General features: G+C 38.3%; 2 long non-coding RNA genes across 2 annotated transcripts; one reads left to right on the forward strand and one right to left on the reverse strand.

Moving 5' to 3' along the window:
• Positions 1–1,463: 1,463 nt before the first annotated feature.
• On the reverse strand, positions 1,464–3,949 carry LOC136238807 (uncharacterized). The gene is made up of 4 exons (XR_010693202.1): positions 3,048–3,949; positions 2,894–3,001; positions 1,736–1,899; positions 1,464–1,667 (listed from the first exon to the last, which is right to left on the reverse strand). It is a non-coding gene; the product is annotated as an uncharacterized lncRNA (long non-coding RNA).
• Positions 3,950–6,195: 2,246 nt separating this feature from the next.
• LOC136239604 (uncharacterized) lies at positions 6,196–10,679 on the forward strand. Its single transcript, XR_010693533.1, has 3 exons — positions 6,196–6,644; positions 10,338–10,424; positions 10,490–10,679. It is a non-coding gene; the product is annotated as an uncharacterized lncRNA (long non-coding RNA).
• The last annotated feature ends 3,025 nt before the right edge of the window (positions 10,680–13,704 follow it).

The raw sequence follows: 13,704 nt of genomic DNA on the forward strand, positions 1-13,704 counted from the left end.
TGGGGGCATATCAAAATACAAATCACAGAAAAAATCGATATACTCTAATAGAACAGTCAGAGAATAGTCAGACAGCTGACTGTTCTATTAGAGTATATCGATCTTTTCTGGGACATGCATTTTGCCAAGCAAGAATTTAGAGTCTGTGCTTCAGCAACTTACTGTTTACCATAAAGTGCATATTTACTAGAAAAACATGGGAATTTGAGGTATAAATATCGAGCATAATTTGAGCATAATAGGTAAATATTGAGCATTAATTTAAGCATAATAGGCTAAATTTTGAGCAGTGCAGCATAGCATAATAGGTAAAATAATGCAGGGGCGGATCCAGGAGCTGGCTAGGGGAGGGGCACAAATAGGGTAAGTTGTAGGTGGTTGCATGCATGGGGAGAACCATATTTTCTATAGTTCAGTGCTGCAAAAAAGCAGCAAATAATCACCTCTTAGTGGTGTCTCACTGTTGATATTTGCCATTTTGGCCTTTTCAGATGGTTGTGAAGTCTTAAAACTGTTTAAAAGGCTCTGAATGTCTTAAATAACAGCAACACGATAATTATTTTTAGAGGCGCTTAGTACGCACGAAGGTGCTGGGTGACTATTTTACAGTTAGTTTGACTTCCGTTTCGCTTTGGTCTCAGGTGAATTTGTAATAAATGCTAGTAAAATGTGCATATTTTTGTAAGTTTTAAACTGATCTTGGTTGGCCTGACATAAAACTTACTAGCTGTTTTAATCAGAAGCATGGCTGGTTCCTCCACAAGGAGGAGAGGGGGGGGGGGGGGGGCATTTGCCCCAAATGCCCCATCCTGGATCCGCCATTGTAATGAGCATAATCGGCGGGTCCCTACCTTTAGCTAATCCCAAGGAACACATCGTGAATGCCTCTCCCCCTCTACCTTGCCCTCTACTCACTTTCATACATGGGGCTGGACAGCCTTTGACTAGGTCTAGGTTATGTCAGTGCACGAGGCTTCCCTTCTAGCCATGCATGTCTCCGGGACGGCTTGTGAGGCAGCTGCCTCATAAAATTTTAGTAAACTGATAAGGCATTCGAAGCTTGCAATAAATTTTAATGAACTGTATGTTATCTAGTTTACTTGATACAATGCTAAGTGAAGACTTCAGTGGTAATTCTAGGTAGGTTTCAGAAATTTGACATGCAAGATCGATATACCCTAATAGAGCAGTCAGCGTATTAAAAAATCCTGGCAAAGCCCTTGATATCACTGACTTGGCAGAGCAAGTGCCATGCATGTAGGAAGGGGTTGCCCCACGATCTGAAAAGATGGAAGATGATCTTGAAAGATGTTAAAGTTTCATATACCCTTAAGCTTACTAAAATTAATTTCACTGGCTCCCATCCGAGCTACCAACAATGTTAAATCTTTGCTATTTTTTCTAGTACATAATATTGATCATAGGCACAATCAAAGTATTTGTATAATAATTTACAGCAGCAAAATTTATTCTGTACACTTAAAAATAGGCGCTTGTCAAATTCCGTCCAATCCATGATGAAACCTTCAACTAAGCTGTCACACTTTGAGCAGATCCACCACCATAGGGTTATGAGGACGTTGAGCCAATACCACCAGAGGTAGAAGCTTCAGCTGTACAGTAGCTTCCACTTCAAGGCAATCATGTAGCTCCAAGTGCCCCAAGTGCTAGACACATCAATATGGAAAAGAAATTTGCAATAGCTAGCACTTTGTATAAAACTTCATACACTTACTGAAGCTGCTTCTCCACTCTGGGAAATTGGCATAAATTATCACACAAGTATTGCTGCACAACTACAGTTATCCTTTGCTTCACTAGCTTCAGCAGAACTGATTCCACTGTAACCGCTCTGTACCATCTCATCTGAAGGCATCAGGCAGACAAGTAGGCAGGTTTCTAAAATGTGTGGGGTACTTGCAATAATAACAAGGATTATCAAAATAATATTCATCAAAAAAGTTTCCACCAACAGGTTGCAACCACAACTATTTCACAGGATACACACTTCATGGAGTTATTCTATGCACAGCTCATACGAAACACAATCAGTGTACATCATAGCAATAAGTGGACAGTGCAATCTGATAGTCAAGTCTTCAGTAGAGTGAATCCATAACTACCGTATTTTACTGGTCGAAACCTGCCCCTCCTACTGCATAACCTTGAAGTATTGTCACAAGTACTGCCCAGCAATGTGTTGCATCTGAATATGCTGATGCAATATGTTTGAGAAGAAAAAGCCGTTAAAAGCCAGGATATAGTATTTTTGAGAGGAGCTGAGTAGATAGGATGGTTAAACAAGGTCAGTCGTTTGAAAATCTCATGAGCTGCTGCCATAAAAGCTCATATTGTAGCCACTTTTGCATAGTAACCACGTGATATAATAGTGGCTGCTGTTAACCAGTAAAATGCAGTACTCCAAAATTATGTGAAAAACGATGATTGTTCAATTAGAATGTTTTGATTACTTTAGGGAAGTGTATCTACTATTAGAGCAAGTTAACAGATTCCCGAAGAGCAAGGTGTAATGTAATCTATCAAGGGAGAAATGACATCGTCTGCAATACACAGAAGGAGTTTTGCATGCCAGTGTACTAAAACAATGACACAAATTGCAGTATGTCACATTGTTGCCATGCTGTATACCAGAACTTTTGATCAGGTTATAATCGAAGAAGAATTATTTCACCAACGCCTTGGAGAAGTGGGATTTTTGCAATATTGTAGTACATTACTAAAGTAATTGAGAATAGTATCGCCACAGTAACTGCTGTGATGAACTCTTGCAAGCGGAAAATTAGCTTGCTCTCTAACAGTGGTTAGTAAAATATCATCATATTTATAAAGAGGCTCTGTGTACTGTGTACAGACAACTGAACAACATTTGTACCTGTAATGTTTTTTTTATCCTGGATCAGTTAGATGATAAAATGATCCTTCTTTTCAAATTTATTCTTTAAAGGTTCTCTTTGGGTTTGATACAGTAGTATATACTCTCCTAAAACATGCACACCATTAAAACATGACTGCTACAAATTACTTACCTATTGTTTCTGTCTCATTGGCCAGTTGGACATTAACATGTTCGTACTGTTGTAACTGATCTAACAGATCAGCTTTCTCTGTCATAAGCTGACTGAAATGTTCCTGTGTGAATTATAGTACAACATATAGTTCAAATTTACATATGTAACACTGTACTAGGGATTCCAAATCGATAGTACCAGAAATGGCTGAAAGAGAAACAACTTTTATAAAGGTAGCTAGGGTATTTTTCAAGGGGAGAGAGTTACAATTTTAACAAATGTGTGTTTGTGTTCCAGAATTTCCTAGCAGATTTTTAGGTCCCATTATTTAGTTAAGAGCTACTACTACCCTTGAGTGTCATCATGCTCAACAAGTTCAGTTCTATCGTCTTGTTGAGATATTACCTACTGTGACCTACTGGTAGTACATCAAGCCTGGCTGCTAACTCATCTCTCTCTGTTTGTACCAGCCTCAGTAGCTCCTCCTGAGAAAAAGCAAATGTGCTTACATATAAAATGGAATCTTCCACAAAGGCTAAATACAGTAGAACCTGTCTAAGCTGGTCAGCCTCGGGCTAACATTTCTATGCTTTAGATGGGTGAATTAGTTTATACCTTCTTCAGTATGTAAATCTAAAGTTGACCTTTTAAGAGAGGTGGTCTTACCATAGAGGTGGTTGTTAAGACAGGTTCCACTGTAGTCCAAAACACTCCAACATAAAAGTTAAGTATCTCAGCATCTAAGTATCTTTATAAGTATATGTGACCAAATTTTACAAAAACCTCGATGTACGCACACAACCTTGAAGTTGACTTTTCACCATAAATGGATAGCCACATCAATACACTACACTTTTGCACCAAATTTTTAAAATCGCACCACACTATTATTCACAGTTCTAGAGTTCTCCGGAGCTATATGTACTGGCTTGGCCTTACGCTATTGAGAGTCCCACTTGACTTCTAGCAACTTCTTTTCTCTGCACTATTATATATCACATCGTGCCCAAGCTGATCTTTTGAGTCAACATGGCACTTACTGGAGCTATGATGGCATTGACCAACAACGGAGAGCACATCACAGATGGTGGACACACAGTTGAAGAAAGACAAAGGGCACACACAACATACATGCATAATGACCATAAAGTGTGCCAGCAAACCTTTAGATTTCTTCACAGGATCAGCAAGGAGAGACTGCTGGCATTAAAAATCACTGCATCAGCGATATTTGATGGCTTGAGCATTCATGTACTGGGAAGTTATCAACCAATGTCACTCCATATGAGGTCTTCCAGCATATAGTCCGTTTTATCAGCGATTACCCTGAAGAAAATGGCATCCTTCTTCCTGCACGGATTCCTGGATACAAGCGGGATGATGGGACGATGTTAAGATATTGCCATCAAGCATAAGCAAAAAGGTAACACTGTAGAGTTGATGACTTACTTTATTTTAAATTTTCTAATGCCAGAACACCCTTTATGATGAATCGTGTATAGTCAGTGGCATGTTATCAGTCAGTCTATCAACATTTTGCAGATACTGGAAGACACTTCTACCTTATATCATCATAGGGAAGCCAATGTCTGACCTGTGCTGGACTTGTCACCAAAATAGTGCAATGATTACTAGATCAATGAATCGATGTGAAGGTGAAAAATCACAGGTAGTCTGTTAGTATACACCTGCTATGGGGGCAGAAAGTGACATCGATCAGAGCACTGCAATGCATGCTGGCCCTCATGTAACTCAATTCCAAAGATTAATGTACCTAGTTTGTTCATCACTGTAGATTAGCATAAGTATGATATGCCTTCTTAAATGGCAACTAACCACAAACATGTATAGGTCAGTCCCTTGCACATGATTGAAGGATATTGCTTACATCCCTAATATGGTTTGTGGCAGTCCTAGTTTGAGAACAAAATTGTTTGTTCAGTTTAAGAAGCCATACGACACTTTTACTAACTTTATTGTTTACTAAAATTAGAGATGTGCCAATACCACCTTTACCGATACTTCCGATACCAATATTTTTAGCAAATAATTTGCCAACACCGATACTAATATTAAGCACTGAAACCTAGACAGTGTTTAATCAAGGGTTGTTAGGCAGGATAACCCCCTAACAGTTTCAGAAGCAATCAATACTTAATTGGAAGATACAATGACATGATTGCTAACAAGTTGCTCAACTTGATCTCAAAAAATTATACTGGCTGTGAACTTAACTTTGTGATCACTTGAATTAAGATCTCACCTTTACACAGAAAGGGAGGATAACTCCAGATTGAGTCAACCCCAAAAAAATAATCCTCGAATAAACACTGAGCCTAGACAAGCATTATCACTATTTAAAAGTCAGACTCCTACAAATTAACATCTGTGCTTTGCCTTTACACATTGTATATTACTGCAAACTCCATAAAACGTGCTCCTTTCTGAGGAATAATTGCACTGGCAAAGAATTCATGAGTTCTAATTTATTAGAATACACACGAAGCCAATGTAGCAGGTTAAACACATAATTATTTGCTACTTTGTTAGCCCAGCCAACTCATTCCCTACTGGAAACGTAGTCAGGGATGGTTGAAGATACAGTACATGAGATGAGTGTCCTCTGGTGGTATCGACAGCTTTGTATTGCCGATACCAATCTGTTCCAATACATTGGTATTGACTAGGGCTCTTAGTTTCAATTAATGTATAAATCAATTAGCCATCAATTATCAAAACAACTATTAGCAGGAATTTTTCTAGAAAATAATTTCAGGGGAGGCAAAACAGGTCTTTCAAAATTATGGGCAGGAGGAGGGGGGGAAGAACTTAAATGATGTTGGGACACTTTTTCAACTGACATGTAGATCATAGCCTACGAGTACAATACAAGTATAAATACACTCTAATTGCTTGTAAAATTGCATAGCCATTAGACATAGAGATGTACTGTCATAGTGTGTGAAGCAAGCGTGTATGGTGAGACGTATAACACAATGGGACTGAGGTATTGACTGGAAAAGTGCAGAAGAATGAAAACTGATCAAAATTTTTACCACCTTATCAACACCTCACATTCCTACAGGGTGATATCACAACTTGTCTATTGGAAGTGTATCATACCTCTTGCAGCACGGGACTAAAAAGAGTGGGTGTGCTAGAATATTATGTGTGGCTATTGTGTATATCAGCAGAAAATCTGGTAGTGCTTATGCCTAGCGTTTCTATACAATTTTAATGTAGTAGGTACAATGGCTACTCTTTTACTATTGGTTTCTAAAGGTAGGTCCCCATGCTCCAAATAATGTACTATTATGTTTCATAGTGCATGACCTAAGCATGGAAGTGCAATATTTTTATTTGAGAATGATAACTACTGTACTTATAACAGGTCAAGTTAAATTTTTATGTGTAGGCCATCAAAACTGCTGAAAAACATCTCAAGATAGTTAAGGAGGAGCGTGACTATTACAAGAAACAATGCAAGGACAGCAGAACCAAAATAAAGGCATTATTCATGGATGGAGAAGAATACAGACCAACACCTGTCATCATGCAATCTCTTCCTATGTCAAAAGCCTAACAGCTCACTACAACTTTGACATAGCCCAGCAAGTAAGGAAAACTTAATGCCGTCATATCTATGCTGAATTCGGAAGGCAAATTTGGACAGGCATGTTCCATTACAATGTTTTTCATTTTTAAGGTTTGTCTTATGCGTGTAAATGGTGACATCACTTAGTCTCACATGGCCAGACCACCTTTCACCTTCACAGTGCATATCTATTGAGTTCCTATTCTGAAAAAAAGGTCTGGGGAAACTCAATGCAAAAAAAAAACGTGGCATCACTCGAATTTGAGTGCCACCGATCAAATTGCTTCATGCCAAATAGATGATAATATTGATGCCAATTAGTATGAATAATTCTGTATGTTTGTCACTTGTTTACAATGAAATACATTGTTCCAGAGTTCTTAAATTGATTGTCCGAGAACTAGAATATAGCCAGTGACTTCCTTATGCCAACAAACCGCTGTGGTTCAGCAGCTGTACCAGAGTAGAATTTGCTTTCTGGCACAAGAGAAGTGTTAAGTTGAAGAAAAAGATGTTGAAGAACAAGATGCTGAAGAACAAGATGATAATAGGCATTAAGTTGAAGAACAAGATGCTTTACAGGCTTTTAAGTCTTTCACAGGCTTTTCACCTTCTTAGTATTCTTCACATATTTACAATCAATAATAAGTATATGTTGGTGTGAGGTCACTGATTACATTCCAGTGTGCATCTTATTGCATTGAGTTTTCCCACACCTTTAAAGTTGGGCACTAAGAGACTAGGTCTGCAAATACAGTGTACTGCAAGGCACACTGAATACACTTACGAAGATAATGGCATGTGTGGAAATCTATACTACTGTTTGTATTGCACCTTGCAGTATATGGTAGTGAAGCAACCCCAACCTGCATGGAACTGCACCCTAAACATTAAGCTACAAGATCTGGCTTTGAAAACACTCAGAAGATGAATATTGAATGTTTGTGGGCTCAGTTGTGGGTGTTTGTGGGCTCAGCTATCATCTCCTAAATTAAGTGGCCTTTGTAAGGTCGGACACACTTGAGTATGTGTGTGTGTGTGTGTGTGTGTGTGTGTGTGTGTGTGTGTGTGTGTGTGTGTGTGTGTGTGTGTGTGTGTGTGCACACTATAATCACTACTAGAGACATTGCCATGCATGGTTATTCCATGAATTTCTAAATGATCAGTGCAAATGTGCCATGAAAATGTCAATTATCACCAATACCATGGAAATTTCATGGGTCTTATTTAACCATCTCTTTCATGTGTATTTCATAGTAATTTTCATGGGCTGTGCCATGAAAATTGTCAAGAAAATAACCGTGCATATTTCATGGCCAAGTTCTCAGGTAAGCAGAGAATTAAGTAATAGCTACTGGAAGTTGAGTGTAGATAGTCTAACAGGTGCACTCATATTTATCCAGCAGCCTGAAATGCACACTGGTACTTTAGTGGGTGTAGGTTTAATAGGTGGCCATTTTCAGGTAGCCAGATGACCTACACACACACAGCATAGATTGTCATCACTAACCAAGGCACAATTCCCCTGGTGCTTAGCTACATATTGTGTGTGTGTGTGTGTGTGTGTGTGTGTGTGTGTGTGTGTGTGTGTGTGTGTGTGTGTGTGTGTGTGTGTGTGTGTGTGTGTGTGTGTGTGTGTGTGCAGGTGACAAACTATTTGCTGTTGTTGGGGTATTATGCATTGCCTAACAAAAAAATATATATATCCCTTTACAATTCTGGGCTGGAGATGATAGCTAGGCAAGTCAGCATTTAATTAAAGAAAATAAAGCACTCTGTTATTATCTTTCATTCCATTGTTTAGGTTAACTGACAGTTGCAAGGGCTCTATAATTTGGGATTTCCTATAGGGCTGCAGTACAGTTGCTAATGAATCTGTTAACACTGGTGCAGTCAAAGGTTAGCTTTGACATTATGGGCTTTACCATGTGGGTTTTTCTTTTGTCATCTTTCTGGTCAGCAAATGTATAATTATACCAACATCAAATGGCTTAGATCAGCTTGCACTAACACATACACTATATGTAAAAATCAGGGGAATCATGCCTTAATTTTGTAATGACACTTCAGGCTGCTCTTATCAATGTCACTTGGCTAACTGAGGTCGCATACTGGCTACCTGAAAATAGACAGCTACCACCTAAAAGATAATATTCCCATGTCCAGCAGTGTGCATTTCAAGCTGCGTCATAAAATTATGAACAGACCTGTAAAGTAGCTATAGCTTAATTGTCTGCTGTCAAACCACTTTCACTACCAGAGAAACTGGCCATGGAATAAGGATGGTTATTCCATGAATTTCTAAATGACCCACGGAAATGTGCAATGGAAATCATGACAGTTTCATGGCATGGCCCATGGTAATTGCCATGAAATAATGTTTATATAAACCCATGAAAATTCCATTCTACAGGGTAAGTAAAATTTTCATGGCCCATTTACACTGTTGGTTTAGAAATTCATGAAATACCCATGCATATCCATGTCTTTGGTAGCTTTGATATTGTATAAAACACACACACAAATCAAAAAATAGCAAAGCCTTTGGCTGCCATATTTCCACAATCATGCCTACCCAGTGACTAGCAATGGGATACCTGTGCGCTACTCAGGCACTAGAGATGGCGCTGGCAAATCTTCCTGGGGTATGACTAGTAACCTGCAGAAAGCTGTACCATGCCTCACAGGTGAGGGTGTGGGCACACAAAGTCCCACCTGAGCCTTCACCTGTTATGTGAGACATGGACAGTTGGCATTTGCTTCCCCAGTAAACACCAGTTACCCATTGATGTTACAGCTGCTGCTTGCCCAGTTGACACCAGATCACAAGGCTCCTATTTAACAGCTGGGTATACTGGAACAATGTGAGTAAAGATTCTTGCTCAAGGAAGCAACAACATCACCAAAATAATTGGGCCTTACCCGGCATTGAAACTGAAACCTTTTGATTACTAGGCCAATGCTCTAGTCCATTTTCAGGTAGCCAGTCGGCGACTTAAGACAACATTGATAACAGCAGCCTGAAGTGTCATTACAAACTTAAGGCATGATTCTCCTGGTTCTTACATATAGTGTACTTGTGAGTGTGTTAGTGCAGGCTGATCTAAGCCATTTGATATTGGTATAATTATATATTTGCTGACCAGAAAGATGACAAAAGAAAAAACCCACATGGTAAATCCCATAATGTCAAAGCTAGCCTTTGACTGCACCATTGTTAACAGATTCATTAGCAACTGTACTGCAGCCCTATAGGAAATCCCAAATTATAGAGCCCTTGTAACTGTCAGTTAACCTAAACAATGGAATGAAAGTAAACAATGCAATGGTCAGATCTTTCCTAAACACTAACCTAGTTATAATATCCAATCCTGAATTGTGAAATTAAGAATTCTATAATTTGGGATTTCCTATGGGGCTGCAGTACAGTTGCTAATGAACCTGTTAAGACTGGTACAGTCAAAGGTTATAGCTTTCACATTACAGACTTTACATGTGGTTAAGTTTTTTTTCACTAGACATAAGATTGGCTTATTCTGCATGCACACACACACAAGAGGTAAACCAGCACTATAGGGAATCATTTCATACGAGTAGTGATGATGATTTTGTGTGTTTATATGTGTAACTGCATATTTGAGGTCAGTCAGATTTTGCGGTGACTAACTGAAAGACAGATGAAAGTTTTATGTGTTGTCTATCTTTCACTGTAGATATACAACCATTTCATAATGATGTTAACATAGATCATCACTGATGGACAATATGTTAAAAAATTTACACAAAGAGAAAAAGATAAGGTGAACGATGATGACTGATTAAGAAAAATAATGTTTAATTTTCTTTTTTTGTTTGCAATCTGTAGACCCATGTTGGATTCAAGGTTTATCACCAATAATGAGAGTATATCATCACTTGATGAGTCTAATAATATGGGTGGAGTTATGGCTTTGAATTTATAGCATAATGTCAGGCAAACGTGTTTAATTGTTTTATCATCCTGACCCATGCACATTACTTTTACCTGGCCTCCTCAAATGCTGATATTAGTCTTGTACCCATGTATCGTGCTCAGATGCAGACTTTCACTTTACAGCACAAGAAATGTCCCTAGCAGCTCAGTAAAAGAGTGTAGTGTGAATATCACTTTTAAGAAGGCATTAGTTAACCTTTAATTTACAGTTACAGATAGATTGTTACTGCTGTGGTTTGGAGAATTTTCTTTCAAAATGAATAACAAAATTGACCTCCTGCCAGCATCCAAATTCCATATTTTGCAGATGAAAAAAATGATCAAGTTTGCCTAGCTTAAGCACTAAGCAGATTCAGGGACAACCCCAGACACTTATAACTCTAAATTCTTATGTTCAGTAATTCTTATGCATAACTATAGCATCTTGTTGCATTTGGTTGGTGATGTATTCTGAACAGTTTTGACATAATATTATGCTTATGTTTACTTTATATATCTATTGGATAATATATAGGTGATTGACAATCTTGCAGAACATCAAGAGACGAAGCCTTGTATGGTGGTACACTATGGATTTTAACTTTAGTGAATTTAGGATATGTGATATACTACTTAATCTGCGGTAATTTGACACAATAAAACGAGCAGCACGCTTCTGAATAGCTTCTAGTTTATTGATGTAGTATTGCATGTGTGGGGACCAAACTGTCGCAGCATAGTTTAAAATTGGTAGAACAAATATCTTGTAGGCGTCTAGCTAAACTCTTTGGTTACAGTGTTTCAGATTTCTTCGTAAGAATGCTAAAGTGTTATTAGCTTTTTGGCAAACAGTGTCCACATGATGGTTGAATGTAAGCTTGCTATCAAAATTGATACCCAAGTATTTAGCATTTACAACAGGATTCAGTTTTTTACCATGGAGGGTGTATCCCGTAATGTAAGGATTATGTTTTAATGTGATTGTTAATATCATGCATTTCTCTATATTGAATTTCATCCCCCCAGGTCTCTTCCCATATTTCCAGTTTTCTCAAGTCTTCTTGAAGTATTTTAGCATCATCCGGTGTATCAATCTTTCTGTACAAAATACAGTCATCAGCGAATAAACGACAGGAAGATGATAAATTGGTGGTGATATCATTAATATATGCTAAAAATAATAATGGTCCCAACACACTTCCCTGAGGTACGCCACTAGTTACATTTATAGGTTTAGAGGTGACACCACCACATACCACACGTTGAGTACGGCTGTCCAAAAAGTCAGTAATCCAGTTCAAGATGTTACCACTTACACCATAATGTTGAAGCTTTGTGAGCAGTAAGTGATGCGGTACTCGGTCAAAAGCCTTGCTAAAATCTAGTAATATGGCATCAGTTTGGCCTTTGTTGTTTAAGCTAGAAGCAAAATCATGAGATGTTTTTATTAATTGTAATTCAGCTGAATAATTCTTACGAAATCCAAATTGGGATTCAGAGAGTACACTGTGGTCAGAGAAGTGAGACATGATGTTTGTATGTACAATATGTTCCAGAACTTTACAGCATATACATGTAAGTGATATTGGTCAATAATTTGAGGGGTTAGATCTATCACCTTTTTTAAATAAGGGTGTCACGATAGCCTGTTTCCAAATTTGTGGGATGGCACCTTGATGAAGGGAAGCAGAGAATATCAGCTTCAAGCTAGGAGAAATTTCAGCAGCCATGGATTTCAGTAATCTAGCAGGTACCTCATCAGGACCATGGGATTTTGATGGGTCTAGATCATTAAGTAAGCAAGCGATTCCTTCACAACAGATCTCAATATTAGGTATATCTGGATAGGGGCTAGGCCCCATATCCGGGGGTGGTTGGAGATGTTCATCATTACTAAAAACTGAGGAAAAAATAAATGTTTAAGGGTTAACTAGGTATCTAACCACTTATCTAGTATATATAACTATTATAAGTTATCTACACCATGCAGGATCTACAGTTCATAATAGTAATAAGCTTGCAATAATGTCTGGGAAATGCTTGCTAGATGAAATGGAAGCATTTATAAGGGAGAAAATAGAAAAGGAGAGATGGACCCACAAAACACTGTGAAAAAGGTGAGATATAAGATGGTATTTCCAGTGGCTTATAGAATACAAATAAGCTTTAATATAAATCCTGTATTATACTCATCTTATACTTTAGTATAATGCATACTATACTATTGCATGTATGGTTTCAGTTTAATTACCACAATACTTGAAATAGCTTATATCTGATATAATGCCCACACTATACTATCACATATATGGTTTCAGTATGTTTAACACATTAACTAAAGCCTTATGTGGGATTGTTAGTATAATACAGGTTATACCAAGCTTTTTTGTATTCAATAAGCCACTGGAAATACCATCTTATATCCCTCTTTTTTCACAGTGAAAGACTTAGTCTTCACTTAGCTACAGCACAGATTTCCTGGCAAGAGAGGACTGAGCGTTTCCTCTTTGGACCGGTTTGCAGCAGTGTTCTTTTTCATTTATTACTGCATTAGCTAGTCAATATATGGTATGGCATGACTAAATCAGTAGCTAGCTAAGCATGCTAGCTACATGGCGCCACTGTAAATGGCATACCAGCAACTAGTGCTGGCGTTCTGATTGGCTAATAAAGCTTATAGCTACAATCACAGTCGATTTGAGAGAAAACCATCATTACATGAGAAAAATAAAAGGTATGTGTGACTCGATGTGTGACCTCGAAGTCGCGGCTCGAACTGCATGCGACCACAAAGTAGGCTGCTTTAGCTAAAGTCAGTATTCGAGTCGGGAAGCTTGCAGCAGATAATATAACACCATAAAATCATTGTTTATCTCTAAGAGAGGGATCTACAGAGTGAAAACGAGCCCCCTTCACTCCATTTTCTTTGAAGATAGAGATACTCTAATTGAGCAGTCAGTTATACTCTATTCTGGGGCGGCGGATCCAAGGGGAGGGGGAGGCTAAGGGGTTATTATTATTGTTAATTAGCAAAGCCCACTAGGGGCAACACGCTAATGAGCATTACAATCACACATTATCAAGACTCACGGTAGTGAGTCGCGCGGCCAAGAAACTACAAAGCGCAC

This window comes from Dysidea avara, chromosome 11 (genome assembly GCF_963678975.1).
Source record: "Dysidea avara chromosome 11, odDysAvar1.4, whole genome shotgun sequence".
NCBI classification, from domain to species: Eukaryota; Metazoa; Porifera; class Demospongiae; order Dictyoceratida; family Dysideidae; genus Dysidea; species Dysidea avara.